General features: G+C 40.6%; 1 pseudogene; it reads right to left on the bottom strand.

The window, feature by feature from the left end:
• Window positions 1–12,071: 12,071 nt before the first annotated feature.
• LOC121372026 lies at window positions 12,072–16,338 on the bottom strand (annotated as a pseudogene).
• Between the last annotated feature and the right edge of the window lie 225 nt (window positions 16,339–16,563).

The raw sequence follows: 16,563 nt of genomic DNA, 5'->3' as shown, positions 1-16,563 counted from the left end.
CGATTAGCACTAAGTACGTTTGTTTACCAAATAAAAAATACACAATATAAATAGCAAAATTAGTGTAAATCACAAAAATCATTTTAAAAACCCTCACTAACATAGAGAGACATAACATAACAAATCAAAACGCTGTATGCCAAATAGCACTAGGTTATGTACTTTTTTGCACTCGTTTAAGAGAAAAAACAAACAGCGTTAATTGTTATTACAACAGTTCTTTGAAGATTACAAGACTATCCGTACTTTGTGTAATGAGGCCCGCTGCCGTGTACAAACACCGACAACCCAATGCAGGCATGTAGGATCATTTCGTTCCGCATAGTCGGCGATCTATTATTCTGTAATTACCGCGTGTATCATCGATAGCCGAGACCAGTTGGGACACTCACGCTTTAAAGTATTACCGGTACAGTTAAAAGGCTCAGTCACTCCACAAACTTCGAGTTTTGGAAGTGCAATATCCCTTTTTTTTTTTATGGTGGGACCATAAAATTACTTTGAGAGATAGAGTTTTTCGAATGTTCGAAGTTTGAGTGTTCGAAGTCTGTTATTACTAGTTTGTATAGCAGTTCGGCCGGGACCGCCGTTTCACTTCGAGAGATCGACGTTTACGAAAGATCGAAGTTTGAGTTATCGAAGGTCGACTGTATATATATGCATGAAATATATTTGTTATATAACATTATTGTAAGGGCCCCAACCCTGACACTACCAAATTTGGTTCTGGGGTTCTGGGGTTAATAAACTTTATTTTTAAAACGTTTTTTTTAAGTCGCAACACCACCATTTGCCGTGTCATTACTTGTACTAGTCCGGTTTAGAAAATAGTTCCTCATAAAAAATAATACAAAATCTTATATGCCTTTTGAAATCTTTCTTTAATGACCTATACGGTGTTTAAAAACCCATTGGTTTGTAGTTACTTCATATTTAGTACTAACTGCTAACAACTGTGCAAGTGATGTACTGCCACTTGTATGCAACACGAGGCGGTGTTTTGGCATGAAGGTGGTAACTGAAAACGTTCGTCATCGACCCATGTTAATATTTTGCAAGGTAGCTGTCAAGGGAAAGCACTCAATAGACTAGTAGTCACATGAATCTCTCGATATTAATGTATTTTTCATCGAATATATTCTGGCATAAAACATTATTATTGAACTGCATGGAGTAATTAATTGTTGTGTGCGACCTATACGGTATGTTGCCTGCCATGATGATTGAGAGACCAGACTTCGCCATCAGTTAAATCGGATAGTTATTTGACAAGACATATATGTTTTTGTTATTCTTAATTACATTGGTCCAATGTTGGCACACCGTTGGGCCAACTATATAACGCGATATGAAAATGTTGGCACAACGGTGGTGCAACGTGGAATTACCAACACTGAGCCAACGTTGGCCCAACGGACAGAATGACCATGTGGCGACGTCGGCAGTCTACTTTGGGCCAACGGTATGGTATATGTTGGGCCAACGTAGTTGTGCTATCTGGGATATGTTTGTAATGCAAATCCAATATATTTTTCTAGCCCTTCAACAGCAATATCTAAGACAATGATGCAGTGGGACTGAGAAAGATTTAGCGTAGACGGTAGAGCGCTTGCTCGAGGTGCTTGGCTTGTAGGATCAAACCTCTTTGGAGGACCAATTGTTTTCCCACCCCTGTCTAGATCATTTGTTTCACGAACTGGAATATCAAAGGCCGTAAAATGTGTTGTGCTGTCTGTCGGAAAGTATATATCAAAGATCCCTTGATGCTTGGACTTAGGCTTTATTCCATAAAGTCACAGAGCATTGAAGAATTGAACGTAACGCAACCCCATAATAACTTAATACAGCAGTGCAGACGGGCCAGAGAGCATTGCCCTCCCCCGTCTCCAATCTCTGAAGATTATGCATTACCTCCCATTGAAAAAACTAATTAATTAAGCTGCCCCCTCACCCCTAGGTGCTGGCATCTTTTGACTCTTGGGGCGGGATTTGACGCAGTCGGTAGAGTGCTTGCCCGAGGCGATTTCGTCGCAGGATCGAACCTTTGATTGTTTCCTTGCCCGTCCTAACCAGTTTCCCACAACTAGTATTTTAAAAGCGTGTCATGCTTGTGGGGAAAATGCATATAAAAGATCCTTTGCTTCTAATTGAAAAATGTGGCAGGTTTTCTCTGAAGACCACAAGTCAAACTTATAAAACATTTTGACTGTCGACTCCTATGCAAAGTTCGGAGAATTGAACTTTAATATAACCCTATAATAACAACTGAATACAGCAGTGCAGACTTAAACAAAGTCTATACTTCAAACGTTAAATATAAGATGGGCTTCAAAAAGATACGGTTCTTGGTCTGTTTTTTATTACTTGTGCAGTTTTCGTTTAAATGTAGGTCTGCAGTTAGTTGAGAAGAACATTCATAGTTTTAGTCAATCCACTATGTAGTTTAGCCCCGGGCAGCTGTTAGCTGTCCATTTTTCTTGTATATTATTATGCATTAGAGTTATTTTATAAAAATCAATTGCCGGTAATGCGATGCTGACCATACTGTTCGTCAAGTAGTGATGATGAACTTCAAGCAATCTGTGATTATCTGTAAAAGACAAGACGGAGATTTTAGGAAGGAGTTTCCTTAAAACTCACGAATATAGTCTGTCTGTCTGTCTGTCTGTCTCTCTGTCTCTGTCTCTCTCTGTCTCTCTCTCTCTCTCTCTCTCTCTCTCTCTCTCTCTCTCTCTCTCTCTCTCTCTCTCTCTCTCTCTCTCTCTCTCTCTCATCCATATTTTGAACATGATATTATTTCAAGTCTCTCATTTCCACCATCTCATGTTCCAGGCACGGCGGAGCAGAGGGAGGGGCAGGGTGGCTAGCCCTCCCTAAAACAAAACCCATTCTGAATCAATAATATTACTGGTAGTAAATCTTAAGGTAGAGATGACGTTTATTTGTAGAATGCAGGAAATTGCATTTCAGGATATCTAGTCTTTCTGGGGGACCGTCTCTCCAAACCCCCCTAGAAACTTTACTTTGCGCTCTCGATCTCAGTCAGCCCTCCCCCCTCCCCCCCCCCCCATGTCTACTTGCTTCCGTCTTGCCTGTGTTCCTCAAAGCACCTTACATTGCTAGAAAGATTATCAGTTCGGCAACACTTCTTAAAGAGACTGTCCTGACTTTGTAGCCATTGTATGGTGTTTACGACAACACAGCCTTGTTGACGACTACTATTTCATACTAAATACATTTTCTTCTTTAGAATACCAGTGTCTGTATATCGAATGTGTTTGCGGATGTATGCTAATGTTTGTAGCACTCAGTTTTTATTTTAATTCGTGATATATATTTTTGGGAGGTAAAATCCGGTTTGGGCTACAAGCATTATGACAACAACAAACACCTTGTGAATACAGACACAGATATTCTAAATAAGAAAATGTATTTAATGTGTATGTTACGTCATCGAAAAGGCTCTATTTATCGGAAACATTTTACAATGGTTGTAGTAAACTCAGGACTGTCCCTTTAACGAACTATAGTAAAAGTATCTTCATTTAACATATATATCGTATGTGCAGGTAACACGGATATGCAGAAGGAAGGAAGGACATGTTTTATTTGGTAAACGGACAAAACCCCACCCGGAAAAAACCCCACTGGATAAAACCCCACTGGAAAAAAACCCACTCGGACATAACCCCACACAGAAAAAAACCCACTCGGACATAACCCCACTCATATATCTCAATATATAACAAAATCGTATATACAGTATTTATTTTTTATTGAAACAAGTGTAATCTAGCCTACTTCCACTTTACAAGTAAATGCAGCTCTGCTGGAACACTCCCATCGAATATTCTTCCTGGCATACCTCTTAGTATACAAGTAGCCTTCGTGAATTAGCTTGAGACCACCCTTGTTGTTCTTGATAACTTCCATAGTTGTATTTACAGTTCTCAGGAAATGAATACTGACGTAGTATTCTTCAACCTTATAAGGGGTCCATCTGATGTAGAATTTATGACATACCCAATCAACAATGGGAAGCCCTAAATCCATGATTTCCTTGATCTCTTAGAAGAAAACCTGGCCTCCTTAATCTCTTGATCACAAAGTTCAGATAATCCTTTGTCATGGAGATCAATGCAATCAGTGCAACACTTGACTGATCAAAATACAAATGTAAACTTTATTCTTTATCATAATCTATTTTGTGAATTTTATTTATAATTTTATTCTTCCAAAACAGAAATTTCAACTTTATTTCATATTTTTCAGTTTTATGTGTAAAATGGTCACAGTGGGGTTTTGTCCATTTTTCTCATTTATTGATGGGGTTATGTCCGAGTGGGGTTTTTTTCCAGTGGGGTTATGTCTGGGTGGTTTTTTTTCCAGTGGGGTTTTATCCTGGATTCGTTTTATTTAACGACGCACTCAACACATTTCATTTACGGTTATATGGTTAAGGACCACACAGATATCAATTGGGAGAGGAAACCCGCTTTCGCCACTTCATGGGCTACTCTTTTCGATGAGCAGCAACGGATCTTTTATATGCACCATCCCACAGACAAGATAGTATATACCACGGCCTTTGTTACACCAGTTGTGGAGCACTGGCTAGAACGAGAAATAGCCCAATGGGTCCACCGACGGAGATCGATCCTAGACCAACCGCGCATCAAGCGAACACTTTACCACTGGGTTACGTCCCGCCCCGTCGAATATGCAGAATGCATAGGTGTAAACGCACCTATTTTATCTTCGCGTTTTGCGGGCTTCTGTGACTCTAGCTTATATATCGATTCATACATGAGACCTCTGGAGTCATAATCCAGAAGGAACAACGTCTATGTCAAAATATATTACAAGGCGTGATATGAAATTGGCATATAGAAAAGAACTCAGCACATTTGTATTTACGATTATACGGTATTGGACGTGTGGTTAGGAACACGGGTAACGAGAGAGGAAATCCGCCAATCCTTGGACAACTCTTTCGAAATTGGCATATAATGCATTTAGACATTAGAAGCGGGGGTTGGGGAGGGAGGTGGAACTACCCCAACTGAAAATAATGCAACCCCTCATGATGGAAGGCAAATTAGTAAATTACTGGCCCCTCCAGTTGTTAACATCTTCCGATACCTATGTAATGAGCGCATCATATGAAAACACCAAAAGCTAGAGAAAACCGTGATATGTAGCTGTTTATCGGAACGTGCATATAAGAGACCCATTGCTGTTTTTAATGAGAAGTGTGTTGCGACCATAAACGTACGACACAGGGGGCAGTGTGTGTGTGTGGGGGGGGGGGGGGGGGCAACTCCTCCCTAGTGCTGGAGCAAAACCTCAAATTCGGGCAAACATTATACAGATATTCGGGAAAAATGTGTTAGCCCGAGACCTTTTTACCATGAATTTTCATCATTCTACCCTCAAAATTAGTTGTAATCCGTGTAAAAAAAATTGTAGTGATTCATGTGCAGCCCTATATAGCTGTTTGATAGTAATGATAATATGAATAAATGTTGTTATCCAGATTCGGGCATTTTCGTTTAATGCTGGCAAAAGCCAGTCTGCCCCCCCCCCCCCCCCCCCCCCCCCCCCTACAAAAATGGGAGCCCGTACGCCTATGGTTGCAGCAATCTGATTAAAATTAGCTCTACTGGTCTTAACCAGTGGAGCTAATTTTAATTAGATTGTGGTCGCAGCTGCTGTTGACGATATATCAAAATAACCATGTTAGTCACCAAATTGTCGTAGGTTATGGGAACTGTCCTGAGATTGTTGCCACTGTTAACATTTTGACGACTAACAGACATGTAACTACTATAATTACACACTAAAAAAAAAAAAAAAAATCCGCGTAAAATACCAGTGTTTCTGATCGTCCTAGTGTTTGTACTACATCAACCTCATTTTATTTCCTAATATACTCTGTCAAAAAGGAAACGCATAGGTGATAGGGAAAGAAGAAAAGTGTTAGATTTTACAAAATATCGGGTTTTTTTTACAATGTTGCTGAAAAACCATGTTTGTTAATGTTCTTGGAATGGGACAGCATACCCAAATGCACCCTAAAACAAATTTAACGCACGTTGTGCGACAATTGCAGGAAATCGGCGTGAAATGGTCAATGTTGGTGAATGCACGTGAAACTCGGGAAAAAGATTGGAGTAGTGATGGGTATTTAAAGTGCAATGCTTGCAATGATGCCTCATTTCCATTTCGACGTAGACGAGTTGCAAGATGCCAAGACTAAGCCTGCCGAATCGAAACATTGCAATAGGCCGCCTCCAGTTAGGTGAATCGCAGTCAGCGGTCGCACGTCACATGAATGTCCATCAGAGCACCATTCCACGTCTCTGGGACAGGTACCAGCATTTTCAATCAGCTGAAGACCGGCCCAGAAGTGGAAGACCTCGCATAACAACTGCAGCACAAGATCGCTACATCCGGGTTCTGCACTTGCGTCACCAAACTGCCACAGCAACGAACACTGCTGGACGCATACCTGCTTTGAGAAGGGTGTCTGCACAAACCATTCGGAACCGACTTCGAGAAGCTGGTTTACGGTCTAGGAGACCGTGTATTGACCTTGTCCTGCGATGTCAACATCGACATTTACGTGTTCACTGGTGCACGAATGTACAGGGGTGGAACTTGGGGAAACTGGCGGCGAGTATGGTTCAGCGACAAGTCACGTTTCTTTCTACAGCGACGTGATGGACGACAACGTGTTTACAGACGCCGCAATGAACGTTTTTGCCAACAACCGTGTCGCCCAAGTTGACAGGTTCAGTGGAGGGAGTGTCATGATGTGGGAAGCCATCTTATACACCGGCAGAAGTGAACTTGTGTTCGTACAAGTCAACCTGACAGCTGTACGCTACCGGGATGAAATTCTTCGCCGTCACATGCTTTCCATTTTGGATCGACAGAGAGAACTCTTTCAGCAGGACAATGCCAGGCCGCATACGGCACGTGTAACAATGGATTTCCTACAGAATGAGAACATTAATGTGCGGCCATGGCTATCAAGATCGCCAGATCTCAACCCCATTGAACATCTATGGTACGAACTGGACAGACGTGTACGCCAGCGTGACCCGGAGCCCCAGACGCTTCCGCAACTGTTACATGCACTGCAGGAAGAATGGGCTAGGGTTCGACGTGCCCGGATTCAGAGACTCATTCAGTCTATGCCAAGGAGATGTCGCGCAGTGATTGCTGCTGCTGGTGGCGCCCTCGTGCGACGCTGTTTGGTGACGAAAACGCCTCCACTGCCGTCAGTCCATAGCAAGAACATTGTCACATACTCATGTCAAATGTGACTGTGATACGATCATAAATAACGAAATTATGCTACTTTGTATTAAAGAGATAATTCCATGAATATTTCGCCTATGCGTTTCTTTTTTGACAGAGTATATATATTTTGTCATACATGTACTGACAAAAAATATTGGGAGACCAAATCCAGTTTGGGCTACATACAAACGTTAAGACGACCAGAAACACATTGAATATACAGACACTGATATTCTAAACAAGAAACTACATTTAGTGTGTAATTGTAGTCGTTAAAATAGTTTTATTGGTCGGAATCATCTGACAATGGCACAAACTCAGGACTGATGAGCAATCGTTAAACCAACTTTCCTTGTCCATCGGTCCTACAGATTTAACTCGATGTCTACAAGTAGAACGAGATACCGTAAAATAATCCTGCTACTACCGAATGATGTCAAATCGTTAATTTAGCGGAAAGTAGAATTGCTCGAGATTCACTTCTTAACAACATAAGATGGATGAATGAACACCTCCTCGAAATTATATGAGCTTCACGCTGCCTGGATTATTATTATTTTTTTTTTTTTTTTGATTTTTTTTTTTTAATATCACATGTATTAGAAAGTTCTTTTGTACACAAAGAAACTTAAATTCTTCTAGTCAAATGACTTTTAATGATCAACTAACCTTTTTTTCTTTGGCCAATGCTTTTGATCCCTCTTTCATGTTTCTACAGAAGACATTTGTTTTGTTTAACGACACCACTCGAGAACATTGATTAATTAATCATCGGCTATTGGATGTCAAATATTTGGTAATTCTGACACGTAGTCATTAGAGGAAACCCGCTACATGTTTCCTAATGCAGCAAGGAATATCTTATATGCACTTTCCCACAGACAAGAAAGCACATACTACGGCCTTTGATCAGTTGTGGTGCACTGGTTGGAACGAGAGAAAAAACCCAGTCAGTTGAATGGATCCACCGAGGTGGTTCGTTCCTGCGACAGAAGCACTTCAAGCGAGCACTCGACGGCTGAGCTAAAGCTGCAGCCAAAATAACTTCCTCAGTTTGCTTCCCTTGTCAAATGTTTCTAACTAACAAAGCCTTTTTGACAACTAAAATTACTCGTTGAGTATATATTCTTGTTTGGAATATTCAATGTCTTTTTGTTCGTCCTAATGCTTTTAAATAGCTAAAACTCCATTTTACTTACTAATATATATAATTTTTTGTTTCGTATGCATGAAATTATTTGAAGCTATTTAAGATCTAATCTCGACTTCTGGAAACATTTAGTCGATCGTAAACACTGTATATTTTATATATAAAGACACTGATATTCTAAACAAGAAAATGGATCTCATGTAATTTTAGTCATTACAATCAATGATATGTCGGTCGTAAATGTTTTACAATAGTAGCAAATTCAGGATAGTCCCAGCCCAGATGCGGAGCCATGTGGCCAGTAGTTACGTAATACCTCCGCGAGTGCGGTTTTTACAACCGTGATTTGGCGACTTGGCGTCATTGAGTCTGGCGATCTAAGAGAAAGATATGCCGTCTTGGTCGCTGTGGAAATTCAGATGATACGTGAGGTACCGCCTTGTGCCCCCAGGCGATATTCGCTGTCTCTGAGAGTTTTGAATAAATAGCTAGGGTTTTAGAGATATCGGGGAGAAACAGAGGCAGGCTCCAGGGGATCGCTGTCCGTCCACTGAACGATCTATATTAGATCAGACGGGACTTTGGTAAATATATATTTTCTGCTCTGTTGTATAACCTTGATGTGATTGATGTGACTTTAAATATTTTAATACTGTATTATACCAATATTATTTAGACGGTGCTGCCGGTCATCTGACGCAGTAATCTTTAGGCTCACTGTCCTAAATAATTATAAAAAGCTTAACCAGTCATCCTAGAGGACCTAGGTAAACTGTAGGTTATTGTCTTTATTGTGATAGGTACCAGTATTAATTCTGTGTTACAAGGTTACTGAATGAGTAATTAAGGGTTAATTAAAAATTAACCAGTTAGGAATAGAGTTGTAATTCCTTTATTAATTAAGTTCCCCTGGCAGCGTTTCTCAATTATCACACGTTATTGAACGAGTAGTAAGGGTTAATTAAAAATTAACCAGTTAGGAATAGAGTTGTAATTCCTTTATTAATTAAGTTCTCCTGGAAGCGGTTCTCAATTATCACAAGTGTGGGTGTTGTGTCACGGTGAAGTGATTAGCATATTGTGTAAACTAGACACCTAGAGATTAACTAATTAAGTGATCAGTTCTGGGTTGTTATTATTTGTTGTTGTTAATTAACTACTGCGGCAGTACATTTGTCAGCGTAGGTTAATACAGATTCCAAAGTGTATTGTGTTTTTGTTGTGTTTTCTAGTGAACTAAACGTGCTATAATAATATATACTTTATATAAGATCTTATCTCTGATCATACCTAGACGAGCCACAGCGGGTATAACTGCCTGTTACAGAGAGATCTAATAGATATACAGTTAGGAGAGATATTTGGACAATCGTGTTTCATTCAGTTACGGGTATTATAGGATCCCCGTGACAGGAGTAGAAAATTGGGGGGGGGGGGGGGGGGGGGGGGAGGGCTCGTCCGGGATCTGAAACGGGACATGCATATTTAAAAAAGTATTGTTTGTAAATGGGGGCTTTATAAATTATTTTTACAAATTAACTAGAAGTAGCAACGTTGTTCACTAGAAAATTAATTAATAATAAGTGCATCATATCTAAACATGGATAAGAATTTGCTGGATAGGCCTACGCTCAGTGTAGTGGAGATTAAGCGAGCACGTAAGGCCGAGTTAGTTGAAATCGCGGGTGAGCGAGAAATTGATTTAACATCAGCTAAAACCTTAGGAGATATAAGGACAATTATTATCCAGGAAGTTTTTGGTGATAGTCCTGTTATGGACGACAATGAGATTGTTCCAGAGATAGAGATAAATGAGTTAAGCGTGGAACAACAATTAGCTTTTAAAAAACTTGAGTACGAAAGAGAAGAACGTGCATTAGATAGAGAGAGAGAAGAGAGAGATAGAGAGAGAGAAGAGAGAAGATAGAGAGAGGGATAGAGAGAGAGAGAGAGAAAAAGAAGATAGAGAGAGAGAAAGAGAAGAAAGGGATAGAGAAGATAGAGATAGATAAGAGAGAGAGAGAGAGAGAGAGAGAGAGAGAGAGAGAGAGAGAGAGAGAGAGAGAGAGAGAGAGAGAGAGATAGGGATAAAGAATTCCAGTTAGCAAAATTAAAAGTGGAATACTGAAGAAGTTAGACGGGAAGCCGGAAATGGGTTTAACATGTCGGAGGCTTATAGATCAGTGCCGGTATTTGATGACCAGGAGGTAGATATGTTCTTCCAACTTTTTGAACGGGCCGCTAAGCAGCTAAATTGGCCGCAGTCTAAGTGGACATTGTTAGCCGTGTCTAAGTTTAAGGGGAAGGCTAGTGTAGCTTATAATTCAATGAGTGATGAGCGAGCAAGTCAGTACGACCTAGTTAAGGCTGCAGTGTTGAGGGCTTATGAATTACGACCTGAGGATTATCGTTTACGGTATAGCGAGTTGAGAAAAACGCAGGGTCAGTCTTATAGTGAATTTGTGGCTAAGAAGACAGGGGTGTTTGATAAATGGGTGGTGTCTCATCAGGTAGAGTCATATACCGAGTTACGGGAGTTGTTGATCTTACAGGACATTAAAAATGGATTACCAGTTAGCTTACGTATTCATTTAGAGGATCGTGATGTCAAAAAGATAGAGGAGGCAGGCATAGTGGCAGATGATTACGTGTTAATACACAAAGCTCAGGCAGTACAGGGTAGCTCTATACAAGGGTGATAAGAAGAAATTTCAGCCAGGTTTTTCCCGGGAAAGTAACTATCGGGGAGAGTCATCTATTTGGTCAGCTAGTCAGCCAAGGAATGCACCTGGTGGGCAAAGTAAGGATAAACCTGCATTATCAGCCAATGCACGAACTTTTCGTCCACATTGCAGTTACTGTAAAAAGGATAACCATCTTGTCGGAGACTGTTTTGAAAGGAAACGCGATAATGCGCAAGTGGTCGGTTTAGTGAGGTCAGCTCCGTTAGCGAGAGAGTTAATGGTTAGTCCCTTGGCAGAAAAAGTAAACCCGTATGTGTCCACTGGTATGGTTTGTGATGTGAAACAAGAATTGAGTTCTATCGAGATACCGGGTGTAGTCAGTCACTGATCAACTCAAATTAAAAAGAAAATTGAAAAAGAAATCCAGTATAAATAAACATGTTTCTTTACAGCGTACCATTAAATTACACATATTAAATCACATATTTAATAAGGGTAAAATATAATGCAATACAAAGAGATTAAAGGTAATACTGCGCGTGCTTTAGTAAACTAGTCTGAGAGTGGCAGTCCTCTTTGTAACAATCCTCTTTGTGGTGATGCAAGAGGGATGGAATAAACTTTGTGGGGATGCAAGATGGGTGAAATTCCCAGCAAATGATTTCCTCGGGAGTTTCTGTTCTCCTATAGTCGAGGCACTAGACAGAGATTCATGGAATCATCAACTATTTCGCCAAATGCCCATTCGATTCTGCTTTGTGCAGAGATACAGCTCTGATCGTGTATTACGGTTGTGTTATTCAGATTGCCTTGGATGTTCTATCAATTGCCTTAAAACATGTATCAGAAGAAGAAAAAAAGAGTTAACCTATGATGGTAATTTGTAAATAATTTTTGCTTTATGTTCACATACAACATAACGAGGTGAATCAAGCATATTATTTATTAACTATATATTTGGCAAAAAGGAGGACCGATGCCTATGGTACAAACTACAGTGTACCATACGCCTATGCTACCATTGAGAATCACATACATGTACATGTTCATGTATAACAAAATTCCTAACTTTCACATCCACAGGCATCGGTCCCAACAACGAAAGATGTAACAAAATACATTAATCAACATAGACTAGTAGAGGGTAACATGTATGTCATGTGAAACATGGTAAACAATAATATTTACATAAAACAGAAGTCTGATAAAAGTAGAACCTACGGCCCAACGGAGTGGGTAGCATTGTGCATGGGCACAGGGTTGTATGAGTGCGTGAGCACTAGTGGTCTTACAGCACTAGCCCACTTACAGGGTAAGGTTCCCTGGGGTAGCACGAGTTGTGCGTGTGCACAGGATTATATGAGTGCGTGAGCACTAGTGGTGTTACAGCACTACCCTACTTACAGGGTAAGGTTCCCTGGGGTAGCACGTGTTGGACGTGTGCAGATTGTATGAGCACTGGTAGTACTTGCAGTGCTTCGCGAGATGATAAGTACATGTATATATGCGGACTGTGTGGGCACTGGTAGTACTTGCAGTGCTTCGCGAGATGATAAGTACATGTATATATGCGGACTGTGTGGGCACTGGTAGTACTTGCAGTGCTTCGCGAGATGATAAGTACATGTATATATGCGGACTGTATGGGCACTGGTAGTACTTGCTGTGGTTCGCGAGATGACAAGTACATGTATATATGCGGACTGTGTGGGCACTGGTAGTACTTGCAGTGCTTCGCGAGATGACAAGTACATGTATATATGCGGACTGTGTGGGCACTGGTAGTACGTGCAGTGCTTCGCGAGATGACAAGTACATGTATATATGCGGACTGTATGGGCACTGGTAGTACTTGCAGTGCTTCACGAGACAATAGGTACATGTATATGCGGTCACAATAATACATAATATAATAAATGCTCAATATACATACAAGTACATACGTGTCCTTAGCTAGCACGTATCATGTATACCTGTGTTTATTAACAACTTGGGGTACAGACATAAGTACCTAAAGTAGAAGATAGTGAAACTATCTGAGAACCCCAAGTTGTATATAGTAATAAAATGGAATAATAATAGTAATTATGGTAATAATAGTGTAAACCATTCGAGGCCTACATGCACATATATACATGAAATATAACCCTGTTCCTAAGCCTATAAATGGAACCTCTGTGACTGTCATATTGTAAGTTACACCCACAGCATAAGCCCTATCCATAGCTGTTAGGCATAACTCATCTGCCTTTGTGCAGTTTTAACGGCCTCTGTGGACACTTGAATGTAACGTACATAGGCCTGAGAAGACCATCGGCCTAAGGTTTGTATTAGATGATCTTCTACACCAAAGTGCCCTGCTGTGGATGCAGCACCTATCCTGAAAGAATGTGTGTTAAACAAAGAAACATCTTTCCCGCAAACCTGCAACAGGGATTTAAGTTTATTTACAAATAGATTCCTGCTCAATGGCTGACCCCTGTCACAGAGAAACAGAGGCAATGTGCTAGCATGAATGTGAGCCCTACGTTCTCTCAAATATTGTTGCATAGTCCGAACTGGACAGTACACTTTACCATTACCAAAAATATTAATTAAACACCTCTACGAAAGGGGTCTGTTTTTGATGTCTTTAAACGTAATTCGTATCTGCTCTCCTCTGGGACAACTTTCACATCCATGAAGCTTAAGTTGACTGAAGGGTCAAAGTTTCCTTTGACAGTAAACTCACTGCATCGTAGAAATCCAAAAAAGGGCATTGTACAAGCTGCTTTCAACATCGCGTTACAAAATGGGGAAAACAGACCTGCTTCCAAATGTTGACACATGGCCTTCAATAATATAGTAGAAATAGGCAGCCTTTTGGGCATTGCTTGCCCCTGCATTCTTTTAATTCCTCGGAGTATCAACTGTATCCTCTCCGAATAATATCCTGCTAAAGTCAAGTCATGTAGTCGGCCTGCACAAATATAGAAATAACGGATACCTGCTAGGTACAGTTTAATGGTAGAGTAGTTTAGACAAAGCTTAGTGTATCAATAGGTGATGAATAACATAAGCTTTTCCTCACTAACATTTGGCAGGGAAGACACATGCCACTCGAGGAAATGATTTAGCAAAAAACTCTTAAATTTGTTAATTCCGGTCCTGTATGCCTGCATAGTGGAGGATGCAACTGATGCACCCAACAAAAACTCTGCATCTGGCTCTAACAAATGAGTTGGGCGAACGTTGGACATCTGCAAGGCTGGGGATCTGCCTCTGGAGCTAGCTGATGGAACCGATGAAACTGAAAACGAGAAAGAGAGTCGGCAATGTTATTCACTTTTCCTGGAACATGTTTTGCAGTAATAGAAAAATTGCATTCCATTTCCTGTAAGGTTAACTTTCTCATCAATTTCATAATTTGCAGGCAGGATGAACGCCCTTTCTTCAAAATATGTACAGTCTCTAGGTTATCACAATGAAATACTAAATGTTTTCTTTCCCATGATTTCCCCCACAGTACTGCCGCTATAACAATGGGGTACAGTTCTAATAATGCCATAGATCTTTTCCTCATTGCTACTACCTCTGGGGGCCATCTACCCCAGAACCACTGCTTGTCCAAATATCCACCGAATCCCTGTGTAGACGATGCATCAGTGAATAAGTTTAATTCAGAATTAGAAGTATGGTGCTGATTTCTAAACATTGAAATCCCATTTCAAGACACTAAAAACTGTTCCCACATGGCAAGTTCCTTTCTAGTGTCCCAGTTTAGAGTGATACGGTCAAATAATCCATCTACTTTAGTAGACAAATTAATGAGGTAGGACACAAATGCACGACCTGGTGGTATTACCCGAGAGGCAAAGTTAAGGTGACCAAGTAGGGAAAGAAGTTGTTGCTTGGTAAGGTTTCTTTTCTCTTTACATGCACGTATAACTTCCAGTATTTGCTCTACTTTATTGCTAGGCAGTCTAGCCTGCATATTCACGGTGTCTAATTCAATTCCCAAATACTCCAATACTGTAGTGGGCCCTACTGTTTTACTTTGTGCTAAAGGAATACCTAGCTGTTTGAATAGCATAGTCATAATGGCTAATGTCCGTTCAGCTGTGGCCTCTGGTTTGTCTATGCACAAGAAATCATCCAACAAATGCATAATACATGGTACTCCATACTTATGTTCTGCTACCCAACACACTGTCTGGGATAGATAGTCAAATAACTTAGGGCTGGAACGACATCAAATACCAGGCGAGTGAAAAAATAATATCGACCTTTCCATTTAATACCATGTAATGACTATAACGATGGGTGTATAGGTACCTGTTTGAAAGCATCTTTAATGTCAAATTTACACAACATAGTACCCGTGCCATATTCCTGTATCACCTTAATAGCGTCATCTACTCTTACATAGGCCATTGAAAATTCTTCTTTTTTAATAAGTTCATTGATACTGGGTACTGTCTCATTATGTGGGGCTGACATATCTACAATAAGCCTTTGTTTTTTCGAGTACTTACTTTCCGCTAGTCCTAATGGATTTATCCGAAAGGATGAAAAGGGAACCTGTTCAAAAGGTCCAATAACATATCCCATATCTACCTCCCGCTGAAGTAGAGTAGACACAGTATTAACATTTCTTCGGGCTGACAGGTTATTACCACATTCCCACGAAACACTAGTTCTGTTCAATATGCCCGTATCAAACCCATAAGAAAAACCATCCACTAGAAATTTCACAAAACTTGTATCAGGATGCAAGGCTAATAAGGCTTTTAACACATCAACTTTCACTGGAGAAGGAACAGCACCCAGTCACCCTGATGTTTGACGTTTATCTTCCTCTGGTGTATTGCGAAGTCGTCTGCATTTAATACGAGAATGTGGCGACTTGCACACAACACACACACATGGGCGTACTGACATGGGACTCTGTTACATCCCCTTTCCTCGTTGAAATTGTTACACACCTCTTTCCCTTCATGGCGAATGCGAGGACGCCCCTTCCTATCTCTGCTTGCGTCTTGGATCCCTCTAAATACCCCATTTCCTACTCTCGTCGGAATTGATGCAGCTCTCCGTCGACAAAAATCTGTGGTGTGTAGTGTACTAAAACACACCCCACAATGCAAGGCTCGTCTCCCTGCTGCCATAGCTGAAAACATGTTTTGATCACGAATGGACCAGTCCACTTTCACTTGATAGTTCTCCAACAGAGTGGCTGCCCTCTGAGTAAAAGCTTGACGGTACTCATAAAACAGGTTACCTCCAAACTGCGAAGCCATGTCTGTAATATCTGACAGATAGCCCTGTAGTTCTTCTCTCCTGTGTCGTTGTGCCTCACACAGAACATCCATAAACTTGGTAAAGGCCGTTATGAATTCTGCTATAGTCAGTCTTTCCCAATCTGTTATCCATACCACCTTT

This window comes from Gigantopelta aegis, chromosome 4 (genome assembly GCF_016097555.1).
Source record: "Gigantopelta aegis isolate Gae_Host chromosome 4, Gae_host_genome, whole genome shotgun sequence".
NCBI classification, from domain to species: Eukaryota; Metazoa; Mollusca; class Gastropoda; order Neomphalida; family Peltospiridae; genus Gigantopelta; species Gigantopelta aegis.
The sequence above is the reverse complement of the archived record's forward strand: the minus strand, read 5'-3'. Positions and strand labels throughout refer to the sequence as shown.